The 27,658-nt window shown below is 36.6% G+C and overlaps 1 protein-coding gene across 8 annotated transcripts in view; it reads right to left on the bottom strand.

Moving 5' to 3' along the window:
* Positions 1 to 27,658, bottom strand: part of raph1a (Ras association (RalGDS/AF-6) and pleckstrin homology domains 1a) — a 93,029-nt gene that overhangs the window by 57,494 nt on the left and 7,877 nt on the right. For 6 of the 8 annotated variants that reach the window (XM_079821754.1, XM_079821759.1, XM_079821761.1 and 3 more), the window contains one exon: positions 6,073 to 6,129. The exons of 1 other annotated variant lie outside the window; for it this stretch is intronic. The gene's annotated coding sequence lies outside the window, so the exon portion shown is untranslated. Of the gene's footprint in view, positions 1 to 6,072; positions 6,130 to 15,102; positions 15,127 to 27,658 lie in introns of those variants that run through there. One more of the 8 variants, XM_079821755.1, reaches the window with a different exon arrangement.

Genomic DNA, 27,658 nt, shown 5'->3' with positions numbered 1-27,658 from the left:
GATATAGAGAGGTTAGATGCACATGCAAGCTCAGTTTAACTCATCAGACTGATCATTGCTTGCTAAAAAGCACCAAGTAAGATCTTTGGAAAGGATGCAAATTGAAATATTAAATGCAAATCCAACTCTTTGTGCAAGCATTATGCAAGACATGCAGCCTCATAGGTCTACGCTCTAAAAGCCCCTTTATACATCTCAAGGCCCAGAAGGGTGTGGCGTCTGCCAACGACACATATTGACGATTCCCCAGACCTCACAACCAGCACAGATGCTCCAGTTTTTCAATCCCAGCTGCACAGTAACAGGGTCACACCTGCACAAGAAATACAAAACAAGTGCTTCAAATCTTACCATACGGAAACACAGGAAGTCATCCTTTTAGGTTCACTAGCTAAAAAGTCACAAATTGTCCAACACAAAGTGAAAGAGGAGCCATACCAAGGCCATAGTAAAGCCTCACTAATGTCAAGGCCATATATTTAACCTCTGGGATACGGCTAAGGCATAAACTCTAGCTGGGATAAAAGGGGGCAACACTGTCTGCCTCGGGGCACTTAGAGAAATGAGGGTCCCTAATTCAGTGATGGTACAGAGACAGTCTAGCTGATGCTACCATTAAATTTAATGAGTAGGGAGAAATAGGGGTTTCCGCAGTTGACAGTGAATAAAATTATAGATGACAATTCTGGTGCGGGACAGTCCAGCTGAGACTCCATTTAAACACAGCAGGGGGGTCTGTGTTCATCCACAGAGACATAATGCAACACACTATGAATCAATACTGTTGCCCATTCTCTTTTCAAGTAAACCCACAGGCTTTGAACACGGGCCAGGCTGGCAGAAGACATCACAATGACCTGCCGTTCATCGACAGCAATACTGAGCCTAATTTTTAGTTCATGCTAACATGGCCCAGCGCTGGTCAGAACGGTTTTCAAATGTTGATCACTTGTCATGCTACACTGGACACATTAAATACTGTTAAAGGATGTAGAGGGCCTTCATTTGCAGTAAGAAAGCAATCGGAACAGTGTAAATGTATACATTTATTTTGACAAAAAGGTATAAAATATCAAATAAATAAATTAAAAATAATAGATTTTTTTTTTATAAATTAAAAATAATAAATAAATAAAACAGGCAAAAATAGATTAATACATCACCTGAAAGCTGAATAAATACGCTTTCCATTGATGTGTGGTTTGTTAGGATATGATGAAATTTTCAAAATCTGTAAGTCCTAACAATGCATATTACTACTACTAATAATTTTTTTTATATATTTAAGGTAGGAATTTTACAAAATATCTTTATGGAAAATGATCTTTACTTAATATCCAAATGATTTTTGGCATAAAAGAAAAATCAATAATTTTGACCCATACAATGTTTTGTCGGCTATTGCCACAATATATACCCGTGCGGCTTATGACTGGTTTTGTGGTCAAGGGTCACATATTGGAATGATTTCTGAATGATCATGTGACACTGAAGACTGGAGTAATAATGCTCTGCCATCACAAGAAAACATTTTATTTTAAAATATTTTAAAGCAGTAAACTGTTCATTTAAATTGTAATAATATTTCACAATATTGCAGTTATACCGTATTTTTGATCAAATAAATGCAGCTTTTGTAAGCAGAAGAGACTTTTCAAAGACCCTAACCCTAACATAACCCCAAACTTTAGAAAGGTTTAATAATATAAGAAATTTATAATAGAATAGAATAGAATAATGCAGAGGAGGGCATGAAGACATTGAGTTGGTAGATAAAAGCACACCGCAATCTTCCACTACGTGCTTTCCTGTGGGTGTACTGACATCATTCCATCACTTCCTGTACCCACTTACTCTTTTCTTATCTCCAAGAATCCAGTACAATCAGAGCAGTCAGTTTGTATGATGCTAAAAGGTCAAGGTGGAACAGAATTCAGTAGAATAAGTCTGCTAAGGTCAACACCACTTCAGGATCTACATTTGAAAGAGCTTGTGAGTCAGCCAAAGGCCATTCTTCCAAACAAAAACAAAGATCCTGGTTTGTACATGCTGTGAATAGATCAAAAATATCACAACCTCTCCAGAGAGCTGCAAAATAGGCAGACACACCAACTGGCCCTTGAAAATGAGACATTTGGATAGACTGACCAACATTTAGCCTAGAGATCCTGGAGATCCTCCATTGTTTCATGCCTTATTGCCGCATAAATGGCACTATCCATGACAAGGGTACAAAATAGAAACTATGTTTCAACAATGGGTTTGTGAAAAGAGGTAATTCAATTTTAGAAAATGTTCAGCCATCTCAGGAAGTCAAACTAAATAGCTCTCTTTATCCATTTTTAAATTAGTAATGTTATAGGGTAAAAAAGTTCCAGATTTAGCCTAAATTAAGCTGTCACTCGGACGAGACAAGCTAGTTTGGGAAACAGTGTTGCTTTATTACTGTTGAATTTATAAACATACATAATGTATTTTTATAACTTTGATATTCTAGTTGTATGTGTTCTTACAGTAACATTGCAACAGGATTGAAGTATGCAACAATAATGGATAAAATGTATTTTCTACAATGTACAATTTCAATTCAACAAATTACATACAATTAAGTCAATGTTTATTTTAACTGTTAAATGAACAACGAAAGAGCAAGACTTCTTAAGATGGGAAAGTTTGTCTTAAGATGGGAAAATGTTATGTTAATTGTGAATTTCTGTATTGATTTGTGATGTAAATTTGTATTCATCTAAATATTAGACATTTTATCTAAGATATCTAAGGTCTTTTCCCAAAATATGAATGCATTTGTTGAACAGAAGAAAAAAAAATAAAAAAGGTAATATTTTACAACAAGGTTTCATTTGTTAATATTAGTAATGCATTAACTGACATTGAGTAATACATTTTACAGCATTTATTAACCTTTGTTAATGTTAGTTAAAACATTAGTTACCAAATGTTAACAAATACAACTTTTGATATTTAAAATGTATTAGTAAATGTTGAGATTAACATTAACTCATTTTAAATGGTAACACTTCAGTTTATTTGCTGTTTATTAGTACTTATAAAGCACATAGGAAAGCCTTATTCTGCATGACCATATTCAACATCCCTTAATCCTACACTATAAACAAATATTTTCATCATTTAATCACAACTTTTTTATCATTTATCAAATCAACTTAGATAATTAATGTGGTTCAGATAACATAATATTTTGAGTTTTTGTTTACTTGTCTCCTTTGTTGTATTAATTCATTTTTTTAATTTTAAATGAACTCAAAATGAAGGCAACCAGGTAACTTACTTTTTTAAGTTAAACCAACAATATTTTTTATAGTGTATCCAATACCTAAACTTAACTACCTTACTAACTATTAACAAGCAGTAATTAGGAGTTTATTGAGGCAAAAGTCATAGTTAGTAGTTAGTTAATAGTGAGAATTGAACCCTAAACTAAAGTGTTTTAGTATTTTAATAAATGCTGTAAAAGTATTGTTCTTTGTTAGTTCATGTTAACTAATGTAGTTGACTAATGTTAATAGATTAAAGTGTTACGAAAATTCTGTATCCATATTATGGAAAGTGCCAGATAGAAGAAGTTGTCTGCAGTGGGCCTGAGCGATCCACGCGTTTGGGTCGTGCCGGCGTTAGGTAGCAGCTGAACTCAAGAGCTGCTATACAGACGCCAAAAACAGCACACATTGGGACAGTACGTCTGCCCGGGAGCAGCACATACTTTCAGATTCTATTTCCATTTAAACCTAAACAATTAGAAATGCAACACCTTTGCACAGGCTGTGTGGAAAGCTGCTTCTTCTGCATCTGGGGAACTAAAAACATCTCGGCTTTTCTTCAAGGCTACTGACATTGATTTCGTACTCCTCTGACAGCCTTTACCAGTCAGTCATGTAATTACAAAAATAACAAAAACAAATAATAATTTTAAAATATCTTTCTACATTGTGGAAAAGTGCAGTTTAACCATGCCTGATAATTTTACAAAATTTTCCACTAGGTACGATACATCTCGTTCCTCAGACAAATGGTCTAGACACCTAATGCAGAGCCAAACTCTCTTTCCCTCCATCTTGCTGATGGGGAAAACGACACTTTGTGTAATTATTGTTCTAGGAAACATGAGACTGTAAAGTCTTTGCTCGTGCAGTGGTGGGGCCCCAAGGGCCTGAGGTCCTCTCTCTCACTGTCCCCTCTCATTAGCCCTGAGCTAAAGCAGGCGCTCTGAGGAGATGACCACACTTCTGCAACTCCCTCCGAGATCAGACATGAAGAGGCACCTAGTGAGAGGGTGGATGGAGGAAAGAAGCACTGAGGTTTCCTCGAGGCGGGGTTCGAGGGGTTAATGATAGCGTGTGGAATGTACGGCAGGCGGCAGGTCTCAGACCTGATAACAGGGCAGATGACACACAGGGATGTAATTCAGGAACATCAGAGTCCCAGAGGAGAGACTGTGTCTACTGTTTCCATACATCCCCACATGCTTTCACTTTTCAAATGGAATTACCAATGCAGACAGACTCTGTGGCGAGCACACAGGAGGATCCAAGGCTTAAAGCAGCGTTATTTGAGATTTCGCTAACTTTTGGGAGGTTTTAAGGGTCGAGTCCGTCCACTGACGTTATGTTCCTTTCAAAACACGCATCACATGTCTATGGAAATATTCAAAGTGTTATTAAAAAGTACAAGGAATGTTTAAAAACTTTGTCATGTTCGTTGTTTCAACCCCATTTCCAGAAAAGTTGGGACATTTTTGTAAAATGCAATAAAATCAAGAATCTGATTTGTTAATTCTCTTGAACTTAAATTAAACTGAAAAAAGTATAAAGATTTCCAATGTTTTCACTGACAAATTTAATTGTATTTTGTAAATAGGGCTGGAAAAAAAAAAATCACAATAAAATGTTTAATTTCAGTCGATACCGATAATCACCACAATGTCAAATCTTTATTTCTTTCGAGGTTAAAGGCAATTTTTTGGCTCCCAAGTGAAAGTTGTAGAAACCAGACCGTTAATTGAAGTTTTAAACTACTCTTTATTGTCAGAACATGACAAACGCTTCACGTTTTTGAATTCTTTACACTTTTCCAAAATACATTTCTTAATAGAAAAATGTATTTCTGCATATGCTAACGGCTGATATTGTTTCAAGTCAGGAAACAGGTTTGTGTTGACTGACTTTGATGGCGTGTTCCTTCAGCACAGTTTGCAGTGCATGCTGCAATATTAATAATATGACATGTTTTGTCTCATTTGACAGTAGCTTGAGTTGACAGTAGTAGTAGCTTGAGTTGGGATGCAGATGTAAATGTATGTTGATTAACAAAAACATCTCAAAATTGTAACAACCTCATTTTTATATGGTAAAATTTAAAGAGTTTTATTTAAATTAACCATTGGTCTTCCATGGTAGCATACACTGTAAAAAATCAGGTCTCCAATTGAAAATTTTCTAGTGACTGATCACATGTAAATTTTTTAGTAGGCCAAATTGAATTTCTGTAAATTAAATTGCATCAATTCACAGAAATTCAATTTTGCCAACTGAAAAATTTAGATGTGATCGGTCACTAGAAAATATTCAATTGGAGACCTGATTTTTTTTTTACAGTGTACATTTAGATCAAGATAACCACATTATAAACCATACTAATATATATATATATATATATATATATATATATATATATATATATATATATATATATATATATATATATATATATATATATATATATATATATATATATATATATATATATATATATATATATATATATATATATATATATATATATATATATATATATATATATATACACACACACACACACACACACACACACACACACACACACAATATTTTAATACATATTCAAAATAATTCGCTAATTTACTTTACTCGCTAATTCCTTACTTACAACAGTCCATATCCTGAGATTATAATATCTACACATTAAACACATTTTTAAAATGTAAAGGAATTTTGGCATACGAACAAAATCATTCAAACAGTCAGCTGCTTTTAGTGCTAGCAAGAGAAAGCATACCTTTGGTTCTGTGGCAGTGCCAAGCTGATTTCTGAAGGGAAAAGGTCCTCAATCAATCTGTGAAACAGAAAAGACTAATTAATTTGTATTCTTAACTAATTATAAAATGGTAAATGATAAATGGACTGCTTTTATATAGCGCTTTCAACAGACCCATGGCCACCAAAGCGCTTTACATATTGCCTCACATTCACCCATTCATTCACTCATTCATACACCGACGGAGGTGTCAGCCATGCAAGGCGCCATCCAAAAAAAGTTGCCCAGGCTCATTATTCACTTGGTTAAAGTGGACTGGTGGTTTGTACTCATTCTGATCTATCAGATCTGCAGGTTAAGAATACATTATGCAGCTGCTTTAACTGGGGTGACAATGCAGCCCTGACAACATTGAAAAGTCAAAGGGAAGGATTAATTCAGCCAACATTCATAAGCAATCTGACATGACCACAAAGGACTGGCAAAAAGGTTGTTTAATGCAACATGGCGCTAATGGTCATGACAGAACCTGAGCAGTTCAAAATGCATCAATATTACAACCCAACAATTCAATTAATGCATAATGCACTTATAATGCAAGCATAATAGTTGTTGTACCATAAGATAAAAGCAAGCGAATTGAAACATTAAAATCTCCACATAAGATCACAAGATGTTGTCATGGGTATGGTTTCTGATTTAAAGCAGAAAAACAAATGACATGTCAATGTCAACTTTATAGCACAATTACAAACAACAATAGTTGACCAAGCTGCTGTACAATATATCAAAAACCATCAAAATAAAACCACATACAACATAACAAATTACACAAAAAAGACCAGAAACACAAATCAGCTATCATTAAAGGCCAGAATTTTTTTTATATGTTTTGAGTTTTGCCTTACAAAATCGTGTAGTAGTGTAGAGGCAATTGTAGAATAGAACAGAATAGAAACAGGTGTGCTGTTCCAAAGTTTCAGTGCAGCGACTGCAAAAGCATGATCACCTCTCAATTTCCGAGCCTATTTAGTAGCCTCTGGTTGGATGACCTAAGAGACCTTCCTGGATTCTGAGCAGATAGTAACTAATCCGTTCAAGGATTTAAAAAACCAGTAACAACACTTTAAAATCAATCGGTGCGAGAATATAGCCTTGTGGGACCTCACAAGTAAGTAATTAAGTCATTAACTCTTTTCATCATCAGGATTTAAGTTTAAAACCTATGTATTCTGCTGAATGTATAAGGGAAAGATTATATTTAAGATGACAAATTAATTCTCATCTTAAATATTAAAAATGAAGTCTCCCAAATAAAAGGATAGATCCCTAGATAAAGTGAAGTTTAATTGTTTAATCATCCTCGTGCTATCATGATATTTGGCTTTCTTTCTACAGATAAACACAGACGAAATTTATTAGGAAAATAATCACTCTGAGAGTCCATATAATGCCATTGAATGGGTGACGCTCGGTTTATGCTTGAAAAACCACATACACAGTGATTGTGGGCCATATAACCCCAGTGGATGAACCAATGTCTTCTGAAGGAAAACAACGGAAAACACACAAAACACATCTAAAACGGGAAAGACTGCCGAAAGCTACAGAAAAGAGAAGCAAATGGATCGCTGCAATTCACAGAAACAATGTGACTCCAGGCAGCGAAATGTGGATTTGCAGTTATCATTTAGTGTCAATATGTTGAATTTTGGGGTAATATCATACCCTATAAATTGTATTGTTATATATTGTATTGACAACTCATCAATTTAATATGCATCATCATATATTCTGCCTAATTTGATGTTTTTAAACAAACACTGACAAAAACTATACAAGTTTTAGGGCTGGACGGTACGACAATATATATAACATTGATATAAGTGGTAACCCGGATTTAGACCTATACATATTTTGTATTTATATAAAGCGTCCACAGGCAAATTTGCTTTATGTATTTCCCCGGTGTCTAAATCAGGCACATATAAATGTCAGGAAACACGATCCTGGCTGCATGTCAATATCCAGGGATCACTGGATCTTTGGTAAGTCGTAAGGAACACTTATATCGAGTCAGTTTTAATTTAAACTGAAAATTGTTTGTTTTACTCACATTTTCACAGTTTCCCCTATTAACTCCAGTCATGCAGCGGGCTGTTTTACCACTCAGTCCAGCTGAGGCGGCATGTTCCGACGGGAAAAGTAACGTTAATGCATGCCCTATATTGCAATCTATAACACCCCATCAAAATGAACAAATAAATACGATTTATTGTTGCAGACTAATGCTTATTTTGTCAAAAACCATAAAAAATTCAATGTGGCATGTCATTATTTGACACTTTAAATATAGAGGAACATTTAAGTTATAGGAAGTATAGCATGTCACACAGTCGGCTACTGCTGCCATTGCTTGGCATTTCATGTCAACGACCCAATTACTGGAAGTAGGTCTGAGGAGCTAAGGCACAGACCATACAACACCTCAGATGTTTTAAAAAAAAAACCTGTATATTCCCTATAAGGAATACCAACAACTAAATATTATCAAATACTAATAACATATTAAATGGTGCAAGATCCTTCCTAAAAGGTAATTGTTACCATTAGATTGAACTTTAATGTCTTACATACCCCAGAAATGAAGTTGAGTCAAATCAACACCACTCCACTATAAATAAACAGTCAACTGTAGTGGTGTGGGTCAGTGGGTTAGGCTATTTATACATAGAGAGTGGGGCTGAAATGTTTTGATACACTCTCACACACCCTTGTTCATGTCTGCTAGACAGCTGATCACTAGACAACTGTGCTTGTTGTACTAAAAAAAGACTAGCTGCCCCTGTTAACTTCCTCAAGTAGCTATCTTCTTGCCATAAAAAACAAACCAAATCTTAAGTTAAGCAAATTGAAACCACTCACCAATTCACAAACACACTTTCTGCGCACCCAGTAAAGAAAATCACAACCATTTGCAATTCAAATTCAAGGATCAGCTCTCTGCGGCAGGAAGTCACATAAAGACTAATGTTATGAGCTTGCTACATCTCGTTCATACTGATGGCACGAGAAACAAAAGCGTGATTATCACTGTGACCTCCTCCACCAGTGGCCCGCATCCTTCTGTCCATGCCGACGAAAACTGATACACTTCCCTTTTCTAATGATTAACAGCTGAGCAAAAGAGAGATATGATGATGCTAGGAGGACCAGAGCTGCAGAGCACCATGCATATAATGCACTGTTGCAGTATACAGTGGCAGGTTGGCGGTATGACGGCGAAGGGATGCAGGGTTGTGCCGCAGCACATCAGAGAGGAGCAACAGAGCTGTCATACAGCATCAACGCAAGCAGTGAGCGCACACTGACCTAATACTGCCTCACAATTTACACGTGACCGCACTAGTGAAAGGATGTTAGCCATTTAGGCTGGTTTCATTCTAAAAGAGAAAGACAAACACATGCTTTTGATATAACTAGCTATTTTTTTTCCAGAAGTGTAAAGCTTCGTCACATCTTTAATGTAGAGCTACCTGCAATATTCTGGAAAAATTGAGAATCATGATTTTTTTTGTTTGTTTGTTTCAAACAGAGATCCGATTCTCCCACGATTTTGAACAGACAACCAAACAAAATAACATATCATTTACAAGAGGTTCTGACAAATGTTAATTGCTGCATTCTATTTAAAATGTTCAATGAATCTGAATGATTTTTGGAAAAACAATTGGTTTGAATGAGTGATTCAATGACCTCACTGACTCATTGACTCTTAAATCACTTATTTCATTACTAGATGAATCTGCGTTTTTGAATGAACATCTTGAATGAATGATTCAACGACAAATACATTTCATAAAAGTCACTTTTCGCCTGCTACTGGTGTAACAATGGTGTTACATTCAAAATGTGATTTACTATTTTGATCATTTCTGGAGACATCAGCATTTAGCCAATATCCAAACTACACACTTTTATCCATGTTCTATACATGACAACTGCTCTCTCTGGATCAGCGGCAGTGGCAAAACAGATCTGAATGTTCGCTGTTCATCCAAATCGTTGTCATTGAGAAGTGAGATGAACTGAAAGTAGTGATAGTACTCTATTTACATAGCATATTTTTGACTTGTGCCAGTCAATAATGTACTGACATATATGAAGCTCAGTTTAGCTAAGAAGTCACTTTCAAACCAAGAAGCATTCTGTTGGTCAACACTGCAAATTCACATGGCCAAATTTATGCAAAACTGGTGTGTGGAAATCTCGCCCACATGCGCAGATATTGAGATTACTCCATTTCATCTGTGAAAACCATCTTCAACTATCTGGCATAAGTATGGCTGCTCCCATGATGCGAGATGCTCCATGTAAAATAACACTGCTTTTATTAGGCTACTGCTATGACTGAGTCTTCATCTCATGCAAGTGTGCATCATTTTATACCCAACCCGTCTCATGACAATTTGTATTATTTCGGCAAATTGGTGGCAAATTCTTATGAATTCCTACAAAAAATGGTCTCATGAGATCCATGTTGGTGATTATAAATGAGTAAAAAACACGACAACAGCATTCTACAGACTGATGTTTAATAAACACTGAGTCACAGCAGCTTATATCAGGTCATGCTTCCCTATTTTCTTTTGCAGATGAAGCAGGCAGCTGTGTGTATTTGTTGTATTAATGTGTGTGCGCGCGTGTGCATGTGCGTGCGGGTCTCTGGCCATACAGCTCTCATTTCAAAGTCAGAGCTGTAAAGAGGAAGCTCCGCTCCCCCCTCCGGACAGACACAGATTAAAAGAGGAACGGAGGGAGCTGCTGACAGCCTCTGACTGCACCGCCAGGGGCTTTAGTGTGTCACCTGTCTCTTCAACCTCCAGGGCTACGTTTGGAATTGAAATAATTAACCTGGCAGAGCCTGTGAGCTGCTGGTGGTGTGGAGGGATGCAGCGGAGAGTCAGAGTCATTATTAGGTCAATAGGACTTGCAGAAGGAATGGACCAGAGGCCATACTATGGCTTTGATGGGTGTTTAAATGATGAAAGCCACTGCACACGCTCTCGCTCTCTCTCTGAAGCCCCAGAGAAAAATTACCATCACCCATTCAAGAAAACACTCTTTAGTATCATAGCTAGTGGTCAAAATTAGAACTCAAGCAGCTCACAAGAGAAAATAGAGTACTGCAATCCAATGTTTTTCAATGTAGAATCAATGGCATTTCGGCAAGCAATGATTTAAAACAGAGGTATGTGTGCAATCCCAAAAACTATTTCAATGAGACAAACTATAAACCTTTAATGCATTCTGTCAAAATCATTTTTAAAAATCTAAGCACGTTCTTAGATAGGTCACTATGACAAGCCAGAGGGCAGAATAACTCATTTGCGGTGTTTGCGAAGGCAACCATCACAATTACTCATACTTATTTTTGGGAACCCCCAACCCCTACATATTAAACACAAAATATCTGACCTAGCCTACTGCAGTTTTAAATGTTTTTTTTATTTATCTGGAAAAAAAAGAAGAAGAATACTTTAATTCAGCAAAGATGGCTTCCACAAAAATATTAAGAGCTGTTTTCAACATTGATGAGAAATGTTCCTTTAGCAGCAAATCAGCATATTAGAATGAGTTCTGAAGGATCATGTGACACTGAAGACTGGAGTAAAAATTCAGCTTTATCATTACAGGAGTAATTTAGGCCTACATTTTAAAATATATTAGAAATTGTAATAATATTTCACAATATTGCTGTTTTTATTGTATTTTTCATCAAATAACATAACAGACTTCTCTCAAAAACATCTTACTAACCCAAACGTTTGAACAGTAGTAGTATTTTTTCTTAAATGATCAGACTTATGGTTTTAGTCTGGTGGATGATAATACTTTTTTTTTTTTTTAAATATCCCATAAACTTACCATATGTAGATACCAGAATATTTTTGAGACTAGAGGGTGGATGGCTGTTTCAACTTGGGCCTATAAGCAACCACCCAAACACCCAAGAAACCACATAGCAACACCCTAAAAACAATCCTTTTAAATAAACACGCATTTGGCTGATGCTGTAACCCAAAATGACTTGCAGTGCATTCAAATTATGCATTTTAATTGGCTTGTGTGTTTCATCTTAGAAAATCTTAGTGTGTATGGTCCTGGTCCGCTTAGCATTCACATTGGCATTTTAACACTGAACCTAAAGATACCAAACCTAAAGGCATAGGGTTCACAACCTGATTGGGATGCTTTTATTACATATATATTTCGCAACAAAACTTACCGAACATCTAAAACAATGTCGTGCTCGATTAATTGAACATCTGACCTCGATTACGATTAATGAACGATTATTTTGCATTTTTTTTTTTTTTTGCCCTCATAAGGTTTTTGAGTAAGTTCCTGATAAAGTTTGTACTGTAAATATTTTCTACTATTAAAGATGGAATTTTTTTTTCCTGATGAAAAAGTGCATTTCTTTGTGATTTTAAAATACTTGAAGGAAACGGTTCACTTTCAGCAGTTATTGTCTATGGGGCGGATTTCTGTTTGTTGTACATCAGATACAGATAAATTAACACAGTAGGCCTACATTACATTTATCTGAATGCAATGCATCTATGAGAGAATAATGGTGTGTGTGTGAATTACTCATACCGTCTCTATTCATTATTAAGCTCTGGTGTGTACTTACTGCAAAGGTATTAAAATGTATGCCTATAATGGTTGAGTTTCTAAGCTACTTTAGTGACTTTACTTTAGTCACAGGACGGCGTTGACACTGCGTTTCTGCTGCTCCTCTGCGCGCGATCTTCACGTGACGCAGGTGAAAGATCTGCCTTCAGGGCGCGCGCGCGCGCGTGTTGTCAGAGACACGGCTCGGCTCTCTGTCACAGAAAGAAGCTGAACACTGAACGGATACGTATTGTTGTTTTTGAATAGTGCACAATCGCTTTAAATGTTGAAACTGGCAAGCCTTAAACGCATTCTTGACAAACTTTGAGCACGAAAGTGAAAGCGGCTTCGGGGCTTGCGCGCGCCGTCTGTGTGTGTCGGTGGCAGCGCGTATAGGCTATAAGAACAGCAATTAACTGACCTGTTTAAACTGTGTAAAACATGCAGCTACTATAGTGATTCTGGGCATCTATAAACACAGATAACTGCTCCTGCATCTCTCTGTGTGCCTGCAAACTGCACTTGATGTGACTGACGGGGCGGAGTCACGTGAAAACCGAAATAACCGACATGGGAAAAATATGTCGGTTAGAGGTTCTGAATGTCGGTTTCGGTTATTTTTCGATTAATCGTACAGCCCTAGATTGTCGTAACCTATAAATGATGGTATTTTGACCTGCTCAGAACTCATGAAGAGCTTCTAAAATGCGTAAATTAGTCAAAACAGTGGCAAGAATCCCTCCGTCACACACACAAATGAAGATCTGCTGCGAAAAGATGGTTCTGGTGCCTGTACTGAACTGTGATGGGCAACATCACAGATATGATGAGAAAAACAGGTATGCTTCAGCGTTCTGTCCTTTAGGGTCATGTCTTGTGACATCAAGTCCTGTTTTTTGTTTTGTTTATATGTCTTTGGTCCGTGCTGCACTCATTACATTCAAACCACACCAGAGTTTGTTGGGAAGGGGACCGAGACCCATCTTTTCAGTGTTCTCGGTCCGCTTGTTTTGTGCGCACCTGGGTTCAGATGGCAGCGTTCACACTTATTCACATGAACCGCACTAACAGAGCAATCACAGCAGGGTTCATTGTAATCGAACCAAACAACCCAAGTGTGAACAAACCCTTAGAATACCCTAAACCAAATGGCACCACACTAGCAAAGTCTACAACAGCAAGTTTTGTACAAGCAAGCACCCCCAAATGTTTTTTTTTCTGAAAATGTAAAAAAAAAATCTTTATAATACAAATAATTTCCATTTCAATTAGATGCATAATTTCAACACAAAACCTCACACTTAAGGTGTGGTCACATTAGCTAAATTTAGCTAAAAAGGTCCTTTGTCTACTGTCAGTAGTGTAATGATGTATGAAGCACAGCTCACAGAGAAGTCCCAGTCAAACCTAGCGGTCAATGCTGTGAATCTGTGCAAAATCAGTGTGAGGAAATCTTTCGTCCTCACACAAAATTCCTGATTGCCTGGATTCCTATTGATATAACCACGTTTCGAAAATTTGCCGAACAATACAGTACATGGGACTGCACCTTAAATGTGGCTACTCCTGCTGTTGCAGATATGCAAGTATGCTACATTAGCCACCGACGACGGAGCACATTGTGTGACCATGTGACTCTTGTAAAGAGTGTGAAATGGCTCTAGTTGCATATCAGACGCACATAAAGTAAAAAGGAAAGAACGTGGTCCGTCTAGACTCAGAAATTTCTCTGGCCAGTGACATAGATGAACATACACACAAAAATATGACTCAACCACCACCCACTACGACCTACAACAAATCTCACACAAAAGCCTCTCTGTGTACTTGTCTTTTATGGGAGAGTTATGCTTTGAGTGGCCCAACTCCCATGACCACATGTCAGGCTTTCCTACCCAGTATCCTAAACTGGGCCACATGGACAGAAAGTCAGTCGCACCACCTTCCCTGAGAGTTAGCAAAACCGGGGCGGGCTTTGTGTTAGTGTGGCCACTGATGAAAATAGCATCAGTCAATAAGGATACACAAGAGACAATCACTTATACATTAGATCATAGCAGGAAAACAAAGCAACAAGAATGAACAGTGTTAAAATGAAGCTGGAGGAGAAAACACAAAGCAGGAACAATAATGGTTGAGGCCATTTCCTCCTTTATAAAAATAGAAATGTATCCGGAGGTTGAAATGATGTTATAGAGAAACTAGCCAGCATATACAGATGGGAAGAGTTTCAAATGGCATCAGCAGAATGTTTCAGTATTTCAGAGCAAAAAACGATTTCTATTAAAATGTCAGAAATGTAAAGACTCATAACCAACAGAGATCACTTCCTATTTTTCCCTCTGGGTGGGAGAAAGCATGAGAAGATACCTCATCCATATCGATCTCTCTGCAGGCCGTTGGCCTTTCCCGGAAATGCTGCAGCTCAGTGCACTAGGATCTGCTGGTAGACATGGGATGGTGTGTGAGGCATTACTCCAAACCATCTCTCAGATTTAGTACGCTACTTAGTAGGTAACCTACAAACATGCCCACTTTTAAAATATGCACCACGAGACATGCAGATAATGAACATTTGTAATTCACAAAATTCTATTAATTAAGAACGTCCATTAGATTTTTTTTTAAAAAGCTGTATCAGTCATTATTGAATAATTAATTGTGCATGTATGCTCATTTTCATGTTTTTTTATATTCAAATGACATTTGCCATCATCAAAACAAGGTTGGTTTTAACTAAAACTATTAAAAATTGTTAAATAAAGCAAAAATAAAGCTGAAATAGATGGAAAAACTTACTAACTGCAACTAACTGAAACCAAATATGTTGAAATTGAAGCACTAAAATTATCAATACAATTATTAAACAGATAAAAAATGAAAGCAACATTTTGAAAAATAAATGAAAACCTTAAATTAAAATGAAACCTTAAAAATGTACTAAAAGTTGATTAAAAATACGAATAAATACTACAATTGCAAAATAACCACACAAAAAAACACTACTAATAAGTTCATTTACAGTTTTCTTTTTAATTTATTTAGACAAAATATTATTACATTTTAATAAGCTATTTACCAGTATTAACAAATAAATAATAATCAGCTTATTGGTATCGAAATAATTTTAATAAATCGCTTGATCCCCAACATCACTCACAAAAAAAACCATGATGAATATAGCAATGAAAATGAAGGCAAAACACAATGACAAGCTATTCCATACGAAGGAACGCCTTAGGCAGGAGTCTGCTGAAGACCCATCATATATGAACTGCTTTGAAATTCTATCCCATATCCAGGAGGAGGGAGCACAAATCCATGAACCATCTCTACTCTCACACCACAGTAGAAATCTTTATCATGTTTATACACACAATGGTGTGTGCATGTGCATGTCTGGGTTTAATCGCAAAGGAGCTGATTAGTTTCTGCGCACCATGGTTGGCGCCACTGGAGGGTCAGAGTGATCTGATTCAGAACACAAACATGCTGCTGAGTATTAAGAAGTATGCAATAGTGGAAATGTTTCGATGCTGACATGGTATCCATGCCATGTGATGCCATCCATGCCATGCCATGAGCCAAATATGACAACAGGACCGATGGAGCAATGCCACCTTGATTAAGAACTCTATAAGAGAATAACATTATGTGTACATTGAGGCATTGTTGTTGCAATGCATTCTAGGATTGATATAGCTGCAAAAGGCGTTCTTGAAAACATACTCAATTTGCATTGGGAACACACCTATGATGCCCAACAATGCTGCCCAACAAGGCAGTTCACTTGGTGTGCTAGAGAATAAAATAACCTTTTCAATGTTTAGCCATCAAACTCACATTAAGTTTGGACTACAGTCAGGGCCTCACATTAACTTTTTTTGCTCACCAGCCACTGTGGCTAGTGGTTTTCCGAAGTTACTAGCCACAATTTTGACATTGATACCTTGGGGCAAATTCCATATCGATATTTTTAATATAATCCTTATTAATTTGGAGTAGCTTTATTAGGCTGCTGTCACTTTCAGACCTGACGCACAGATCCATTATAACAGAGTTCCTGTGGAAAATTATCAAATTCCAAAATATAAGTAAAAATAAATGCTACAAATAAGAATATCATTGCGCTGTTGGGCCAAAACCTTGTATCTCTATATTTCGTCATTGTTTTATAAAATTAATGCTACTGGTCATCCTTTACATCTGTATGTGGGTTTTATAAATATTTAACCAACAAAAATTATTTAAAAGAGGTTGTGACTAAACCATTGGCTCCTCAAACTGTCAGTCAAACTTCATAACACACCCGCCTCCATTTAGAATGTGCCACGCACAGTTTGAAGATCTCTGCTTGTTTGTTTGCAATGGGTAAATAAAGGGTAAATAAAGCACTGATGTTTGAGTAAGGTACAGCGTTTTCTTTACTCAAGAAACACTATGTCCATAAATTTAGTCAAATCATTTGAGCTCGATTTTCATAAAATATTATTATTATAATGGCACATGCAAGTGTCTGTTTTTTGGATAATTTTATTGATATCGCAACATTTCGACCATGCTCATCAGGCACAAAAAATACACAATGTATTTTTGATAACTATATAAAGCCACAATACCATATTTGACAACAGTGTTTGAAATACGAGGTTTCCGCCCAATAGCGATGATAGGCTTTTGTAAATCTGTTGTTTTATCATCACCACCAACATCATACCATTGTGTTCCTACCTGACTTAAGCTCAAGTTTCACATTAAATGCGCGTAGTACTTTTAATATAATATCTAGTTTTTAGGTTTTTGGGTGTGAGCAAAACATCTGTGGGAATGAGTGCAATATGTGCAATCCCATGCCATAATTCAAGCCCTGTAACAGCAACAATATTCATCCGGAGCAAATGAAACAACTGAGCGAAGGGAGGCGGGTTTGTGTGTCAACTCACTGTTGGAGAGATGAGAGACTGAGAAAGTGCAAATGAGTATTGGAAGCATTTCAGATATTTCAGTATTATTATTGAAAAATCTATATTTTTGTCAAAACTTTTGACAAAAATGTACATATTATATATAGATTTCAACCCGCCAAGGTGGCTATAGAAAGAGTGACTGAGTTACACACCACTGCTGAAATCCACCCACATTTGGCATGTTGGTGGGTGTTAATGTTAAGCCCTGACTACAGTAAATTACTAGCTTTGCTGATCTATTGTGTGACTGAAACAGAACTCTCATCATTGAATTTAGGGATCTACAACAGGATAACCAAAGCTACACACACTGTTACATGCCTTGGACAACCCAAAGAGGAGTCGGGTGGATCAGATGCATTACACAGATTCAATATCACACACACAATTTCATGAAATTCCTAGACATACTGTAGCGAACCAAGAAGAGATGTCAAGAGATTTTTTTTTGCTGTTCACATTATACTTATACACATAGGCGTAATTTGCGGGTGGGACCGGTGGGACATGTCCCTACCACTTTTTGCCAGGGTTTTTGAAACATCTCACAGCACAGATGTACCTAATAGAAAGAAATATCTCCATTTGATTAGCAATTTGTCCGGTTTAAATAAGAGGAGAAGTGGTGTTTTTGCCGCTGCTCGAGTGCTCGTTGCCGCTGTTATAAGTTCTCTCTCTGCGTTCGTGCAGTCTTCACACAGACATGCGCTTCAATCTATCGCTTAACATTGTTGCAGAGACTCTATTCGTTCTGGTGAAATCACAAAACAAAATGCACACAAATGTGTCCCTGCTCTTAATATAGAATCACTGATGAACACATTTAGTTTTAGAGGTGTCATGAACTGGCTTTTTTAATTTTTTTATACTGTTGTCTGAGGTCAACTTATGACGTTCGCGTGGTTTTTACATTCAAAAACATCATAATGAATAAGTAATAGGCTATATTCTGCCATGGTTTTGAGGCTCTCTGAAAAACGCTCGGTTTCGATGGGCGTGCCGCACTGAAGACTTGGAAGTAAACTCCACGGCTAGGTTTGGATAAGATTTGCATATTTAATGAGCTTCAGCTCCTCTCTGTGTAGTTATTTTTGTATTACTTGGCCTACACGATCAGTGAATATTACCGCGAACCATACACACACAGACACACACACACACGCAAGAAAGGAATGTTATTTCACTATTTACGAGAGCCCGTCGGCAGGCCGGTGATACGTTTTGGTAGCCCGTCTGAAAAACACATAGCCCCGAGACGTTGGCCTTTGTGAGCACTGGCGTTACAAGTCCGAGTCTGATCACGAATGAACCAATAACACCTTCTCCAGCCTGTGACAGCGTGCTAAGGTATATAATCAATAGATATAAAACGATCTGTAACAATGCAATTGTATAACGCATATAAAAAAACATGTTTTACTCACATAAGTGTGTTGCACTGTTCCTGTCGGATCAAATATAAAAGGCACACCATTGTATTTTAATCTCAATATGTCTGCAAATTCAGTCTCGACCTGTATCTTGTTTACAATCAATTCTGCGGTGAAATGAAGCGAACAAACGCAATGTCTTATGTGAGCTGGAAGCGGCATGTTTATTGCTCGGTAGCGCGACCCGTTTAGCTCCACGAGTCGGTGGGCAGGCTTGAGGCGGTGCTTCTGCATTCTATGACGTCAGTGGTCGACATATTCTGAGATCTCTCGTTTTCTGGGCTTTTTAAAAGCTTTTCTTTGACTAACAAGGAAGTTTTTTCAGCTCCGAAACTTACAGGATATTCTTATATCACAATGAACTTGTATATATCAAAGGCTCAAGGAAAAGGTGATTCCTCAATTCATCACCCCTTTAAGGCGAAAAAAAATAAACTATACGAGTTTAGAACCTCTGACGCGCTTAACAAAACTCTACCACTAAACTATAAGCATTCCTTGTGAATCTATGCATTTATCACATCACTTAGGCTATAGTAGATGTAAGGATGAAACCATCACGTTAAACATGACTTCTGTGTTGATTGTTATTGCACATATTGTATTAAAACCCCAACCCCCCATTCCTGTCTCACTCTCACTTTTTAGAGAATTGTGTTGTGGACTACTATTTTGAAAGGAAGTCTGAACTGTTGTCTAATGACGGAATGTGTGGAAGGGAAGGAGTAAACAAGATGAAGTTCGCTACTCCTGTCTCGTGTGCTTCGTTCATTGTTTAATAACTACTGACAACTCTCTGGTTTCTCCAGGCTTCAGTCTTTGTCGGGATACGCTTTAATCTGACAGCAATATCAAAATACATCGTGATAAATATCGATATTGACCAATATAGAAAAACATATTGTGATCATATGTGTTGCCATATCGCCCATGCAGCCCTAATTGCACCCTTTAGGACTTTGAGGACAGCATGTGCATGAAGCTGTCTGCTGTGTCAGACATTTAAACTCAGTAAACACACCCCTCTTCAGCCACCCACTGAGAGTCTGGCTCTGGGATGGTGTTAGGACGGTCTAGGCCATGACGACACAAAGGAGGTGAATCTGCAAACAGGGGCTTTAAGAGATAGCTAGTGTAAGTAGTAGTCTAACAAATGATGTATTTTAAACATAATAACAGATATATTTCAATATTTAACATTAACAATAATTATATTTAAATATTCTGTTTAAAAATAGTAACAGGCAACAATATGCTTAATCCAACTTACTATATGTGAAAGTACACATTCCCTTCCCTTACCAAACATATAAAGACTTTCTGTTCCAATTTCTCAATTCCAGCTTTCAGACAGTTTGGAAATTTCTTCTGAACTTTGGCCTAAATCTTAAACTTTTCTGACAGTTTCCAGAGAGCTTCCACAGAATGACCCTTCTGACTGACAAAAACAGGCAAAACCTAATTTTTCTATCAATAAACAACTAAATAAAGGTGTCAATCTGAACAAACTTCAACAATGAAGATCCAGGAGTATTTGCCTCTCCTTTAGCTGGACTTGTTAGAGGGAAAAACAGCTGGGATGTAATTATGTCTCTCCTTGCATTACGACAGCTGTTCTAGACATGTCATAACACGATCAAATGATTTTCTGTGTAAGGAGTTCACTCTTAGAGCTGGATATATAGAGGATACAGTTACTCCCAGTGCTGAAACTTACATTTAATTATGAGAGTAACTTGTAGCTTGGGAAGCTGAATTTTCAAACTACAGTCAAGCTACCCTTTTGTAATAGTACACTGTAAAAAATGATCTTGATTTTAACGGTAAAAGACTGTAAAAATGCTACGGTGAAAAACAGTTAATTGGTTAACAGAACGTTTCTGTACTATATACAGTGATATGCTATACTATATAGATCTAACCTTATATTTAATGTAATTTTACAGTAAAATACCATTACATTTACAGTTTTTGGCAGTGAAAAAGAACAAGTCACTGTGTAATTTACAGTGAAAAGAGAAAACTTAAATTGACATTACCCTGCGTGACACTTCACATTTGATGTATTTTATTCTTAGTTTTTTTCTAATCAGTTATGTACATTAGTGTTTTACGTTACATCTAAGTTGTTAATTTAATGTTTATTGCATTTTTAATGTTGTGTGTTACCATGATGGTGTTTAGTGTTTGCGTGAATGACACTGTGCATCTTCTATATTAGTATTGTCCTCCTCAGCTTGTAGAAAAGCTGCATGTGATGAGTTTTGATTCATCATGTGACTGTGTTTGGTGGTTGTCAGTATATATCAAAGGTACATAACAGATAATATATTCAATAGGTTGGTAATTTATCATATTTCAGTTAATGAAATGCGTTTTTTTACTGTAAATTTAACTTAAATCTGTAAAACCTAAAATGTTGCTACCGTATTTTTTTACAGTAAATTTCTGGCAACCACAGCTGCCAGTTTTTTGGAACCGAAAAACAGTTTTTGTTATAGTGTACTAGTTGCAATAAAAGTTAATACAAAAAAGTAGCTAACTGGTACATATAGCATCTCTTTAGAGGGGCAAAATTTGAAAATATATTTGAAAATGTATTTCACATACTGAGTTCATAATTAATGAAACAGTAATTTAAATAACAGTGGAAAAACAGCAGTAAAGTTCCTCAACTCAAAACTCAATGTTTTGAACATGGACTGTCCGAACAAATCCATTAAAATGAAACACACTGAGCCATTTTCTCTCTCTTCATCTTGATCACTCTTTGTCAGACAAATTAAAATTTTACTGCCAACATCTCTACATTTCTCATTCACCTTGAACAAGAGTTTGACCTTAACCAGCTGACACTGCTCACAGATTGAGCTAGTAAAATAAACGTCGCAATGAATCAATAAACAGAGAGGGAAGAAGACCATAAACCTGCATCCTGATCTCCATCCTCTCATTCTTCCCCCGGTCCACCACACAGGGAAGAGAGCAGAAAGCTTGGCACGACGGAAACAACAACATTAGACGAGTGAACCAAAAGCAAATGAGGTTAGATTTTCCAAGCGCGGATTTCAACATTATATCAACTCTCAACTCGCCAGAAAGTTTTTTTTAATTCATACTCTTTCTTTTTACGATCTGGCTTTCTGGCAAGCCTACAATATTGCTGCTGAGAGATTACCTTTTTATTGAAACCACTATAAAACCAATAACAAACTGGGTTGCGTGGTTACATCAAGGTAAGATCTCAGAGATTCAACCACTTACAGGTCAAGACAGAACAACTTGTGAACGCTCGGATTGCACCGACAAGGCCAAGCATTTGTTTGAGCTGAGATTTGGGAACACAGATAACTGTAGTATTCACGCAGTCAGAGACACGTCTGCCACTATTTGAGCTGACAGAGAGACAGCACAGCAGTGATGGTTGATGCTCTATCATGCGAACTCTACCCACATTGTCACTCTCTCACTTCCCTGAACACACTTGGCTGCCTTACGAGAGTAGGTCAGGACTGACACAGCGGGTCGCTAGAATTAACAGCCGACCGCTAGCAGGTCGCTTCTTTGGTCATGTTGAACAAAAATAATACACTCTTGCTAATATCTAAAACATCCTTAAAAACCAACTTTCTTCTTGCAGTGTTAAAGAAATTCCTAGAGTCTGACATCTCATTCTATATTCAATAGGGGTGTAACGATACACTCATGTCACGATTCGATACATTTCACGATACTGAACTCACGATACGATATTATTGCAATACCAAGACATATGGTAAAAGGTTAACAAAAAATGTACTGTTGATTAAAATGCTAAATTGGTGACACCAGAACACAAATATTCATGATTCTGAAGCGGAAAATACTGAATTATTTTAGACGAATATGCTTGAATTCTGTCACTGAATAGATATAAAATAAATTAAGAATAAAATAATGTTGGCCACTTTTTACTGGTAACATAAGACATTTGGTAGGGCTATTTTTTACTCTCTATCTCTTTGGTTGTAATTTGTGCTGCTTTGCATTTAATAAAACAGATGACGAATCTAGGCTAGAAAGAGAATATACTTAAAATACATTAATACCAGAATGAGAAGCTTTGCTAATTAAAATGTTAAAGCATTTTTTTCATTTAATAAAGGGGTCATGAATTGCATTTTTCAATGTTCTCTGAAGTCCACTTATAATGTTATCACGATTTTTACGTCAAAAACATCCTAATTTAGAAGTAAAAAGCTATTTTCTATCCTAGAAATTAGGAATAATTATTCATAAGTATGCAGTGTCATAACTACATCTCTGACGTTTATGACAAACCAAACAGTTTGAAAATCAGTAGAAAATTGAGCAAGTTATGGTTATTTAAAAAGTGCATGCACCATGAAAACACAATGTTACGAGTGAGCGATCTGACTGTGACAAGATGGCCGCCAGGTGCGGACGTCGACCTCCATTGGCCAGCAGCGCGGACGAGATATCTAGCCTTTATTATGTATATCTATGGTTGGAGTTACCACAGGAATAATTGACAAAGAATGACTTCGGGTGTTTTATGTAAACAGAATTATGAATGAATGTACCATAGTTTGTCACACTGTCATTCTAATAGGCTATTCATAGTTCATTCTTTTCGAATGAGTGAAAAACCTACATTGTCATTTGCAGTGTCGCGTTTTAAATAAAATGAAACGTGTTGTAATGTTGTTTACCCAAAAAATTCCTTGGTGCGCGTAAAAAAAAAAAAAAAAATCATGTGACTTTGCGAAAAATGGACAGCATAACTGGACTAGAAACAGCAGGCATCTGCCTCTGAAAGCAAGATAACATGTTTATTGCATTTTGTCTGCACGCGCTGAGACGCAAATCATTTATTATATACAAACATTTTTAGATAGAGAGGCTTTTCTTAGTGATATTTAGCACCAATTCATCACTGGGTGCTTTATTTGCAAAATTTTTATGCGACATTCAAATTTTTGCGCATTACGTTTGTAACTGGAAACATAGCTAATAAAAGCTGTTTTTAACTAGCGAGAAAGTTCTGAAACTTACAGGATATTTTTATAATACAATGACCTCTTATATGCCAAAAGATCAAGAAAATGTATTTCTCAATGCATGACCACTTTAAGACAAATTACTTAAGTTTTATTTAGTGAGTTTTATAAATTTTTTGCAAGCAACATTTATATAAAGATCAGAACAGTGATAGCTGTTATACACTATTGTTCAAAAGAAATTAAATTAATTATCAGCGAGAATGGATGCATACAAATTAATCACGTATCATTGAAGAGATTTATGTTGCAAAAGATTTTTTTTTCAAATAAATGCTTTTCTTTTGAACTTTCTTCCTGGAAAGTTCCCGAAAATCATCATCAAAAAAAAAACATTCAACATTGATAATAATTAGAAATGTTTCTTCAGTGATTGAATGATTTCTAAAGGATCACGTGACACTGAAGACTGGGGTAATGATGCTGAAAATTCAGCTTTGGCTTGCCATCACAAAATTACATTTTAAAACCTATTAAAACAACGTTATTTTAAATGTCACTGTATTTTTTATCAAATAAATGCAGTTTCGGAAGAACATAAGAGACTTCTTGTTTCAAATGAACAGTTAGTCCCATTCCAAACTCAAATCATTGGTGCCAATGTTTCCAATTTGGGCCTCTCAAACAAACAGATTACACCATGTGATGCCACCAGTATAGAAATTAGACACCAATTTACTAAAATGTTCTTCGCCTTTTACTGAAACCAAATCTGCACACTGCCGGTGGAGGACAAGGAGAGCTGATTGGCTGAAACATGTTGAAATACTGAAATACACGTGGCTGAAATACGCCCGTGTGTGTATTTACATTGGGTGAGGCATTGTTCCACCTATCCACCAAAACAAAAGCTGCTCAGGCGGCAACAGTATGAATCATCAAAATATCATGGCTTACAAACTACTTAAATATTAATAATATACCACCTTTCATCACCAAATGCAGCTGTTGACAACTCCAACACAGTTTGATCTACAGCACTGACAGACAGACAAGCAGGCAGAAACATCTCCTCTCAGAACTTACATATATACAGAAAGCGCCAAAGGCAAATCTGCCTCACCACAAACACATTTAGAGCTCTCTGTCAACATTGAGCATCAATAATGTGGAACAACCATTAACAAGACTTATTATATAGGATACTTGATTCTGGTTGGTCAATCATACTGCTGTCAAATAAGTCATGTGGTATGACCACTAAATTGCATAACACACCTTAGAGTTAAGGCCCTTTTTTCACTTTTTTTGCTAATGAAATGGGGGTTTTACTGTATTAAGTTCCTATATCACATCTGAGAAATATAGCGTCTACCCATTACTACTCCACCTCTTTGGTGTTACAACAAGACACCTTTCCTTCGCATTGGGGTCCTGATAACTCCATCTGGTTTATTTGGTAATGAGCAGTTGACTGTACATTATCCCTTAATACGGTGCCTCATAATAAGAATCACATGTATTGCATTTCTGAAGCAATCCTGAGGAATGCAAGGGTAGATAGCACAAAAAGGAGGACAAACAGTACACATTGAGAGTGTCACTTCTCAAGAGTGTCACCCTTGAGCAGAACTGATAGAACTCTGGTTATTCATTCCTTCTCTCCCTTTAGCCCGTGTCCTGTGGGAAACAGCCAGTCCTCTCAGAGGGACGTGGGGATAAAGGCTGCCAAGGTCAACTGTGTCCATAAAATCTTGGCAGCAGTATAATGTGACACTTAATCTCATTGACTGTCAGTGGCTAAAGGAGCTCGAATGAAGGCTGCAGCATGTCAAAAGGACCACTCTACTATCTGTGGTCTTAAAGGATTAGTTAACCCAAAAATCTAAATCTGTCATCGTTTACTCACCTTTGTGTCTTCCAAATGAGTTTCTTGCCAAGTCATACGGGTTCGCAACAGCATGAGGGTGAGTGTGGTGAAATTCTTCGCCCTCATGTGAAATTTTCAATTGCGTGGATTCCTGTTAAAATGAACTGTTTTCATCTGTCAAAATGCGTAAATGGTAAATGTGAACACACCTAAAGAGTTTGTCAAAGAAGATTACGGAATAAAAAAAGTGAAATATATAACACGCAGGATCTGAGGAGTAGATCTTATTTAATCAGCCGTTGAAAAAAATGCTGTTCATAACAGTAGGCACAGCCTCTAATGATGCCAATTAAAATAGCTTGACTCAAAAACAAAACACACTGTCAGTCCAAATCAGATTATTTGTGTATCAGTCCGATTGGAATCTGATCTAAAATTATTGACGTCTACACTGTGCATCACAAATGTTTAGATTCGCTCTTTTGTTTTATGGAATATCTGCATTTGTTTCTATGGCAATGACGTTGAGTTGGTAGGCATACGGCAAAAACAACAACAACTGCAACATGGAGGGGTATGCAATACAGATGTTGTCTTATTTACAAACATGACATTGTGTAGTTGCCGCGCTAGTAGGGCTGTGCGATATTGAAGAAAAATGTGATATGCGATATCCTTGTTAAATAATGCGATATGCGATACGATATTGCTTTAAGTGTGTGAAATCTATTTAAATTATATATAAAAAAATATTTAAAAACTGAGAATAATACCATTTATGTGTTTCACATTCTTTCTGGGAAAAGAAAGCATTGCTACAACTTCTGAAAGTGACCAGCAGTATTTTAGCAAAAATTTGTCACAAATAATTTTACCATCAATGTAAACAAATAAAAAATGTAAAGCCAATATTTAAATACCAAAAACTGCTTGACTTGGTAATATATAGTTATATCAACCTAAAACTTAACATCAAGAACATCCAGGTAAACCAAAGACACCTGAACTTTTAAATTTATCTTTGTTATCAAAAATATGAACTAAAAACAGTATTCTTCACATTAATTAAATATACACTGATACATAATAAAGCTACAAAGGTTATTCAGCCATGAGCACAGTGATTTTCTCTTTTGCTTTTGTTGTTTGAAAGACAGCGGCAGGTTTACTGTATTAGTAGGCTGTGACTTTAAGACCTAATGCACGGATCCTATTGACACGCATTTGGTTTCTTTCCCCAACTGATATCGTTCACTTAAAGCATAACCGACTGTTTACATGAATACTCAAGACAGCCATTTTGACATAACTGTGTGTGTATTTGACAGTTCGAGTGTGTAACAAGACACGAAAAAAGAACGGCTTGTGCGCACGTTTCGGTGTGCATGTCAGACAGCAGACAGCACGAGACTGCAAGGAGTTGTTTTTCGCAAGTTATTGTGTTTAATAACTCTTTTTATCGTCAAGCAAGTCACATAAGTAACAGTCGTGAGCTCAGTCTATTCTCTGCTATATGCGTCAACCTAAAACGTACAATTTTCACAATGGTGAAGTAGCCTATTAAAATCATTCAGATATTGCGTGCCGTTGCGATATACATATTGCGATATGTACATTTGCGATATATATTTCGATAATTTTGATATATTGTGCAGCCCT

Source organism: Gobio gobio, assembly GCF_949357685.1.
Source record: "Gobio gobio genome assembly, chromosome: 7".
Taxonomy (NCBI): domain Eukaryota; kingdom Metazoa; phylum Chordata; class Actinopteri; order Cypriniformes; family Gobionidae; genus Gobio; species Gobio gobio.
Note: the sequence above shows the minus strand (reverse complement) of the source record. Positions and strands in the feature narration are given on the sequence as shown.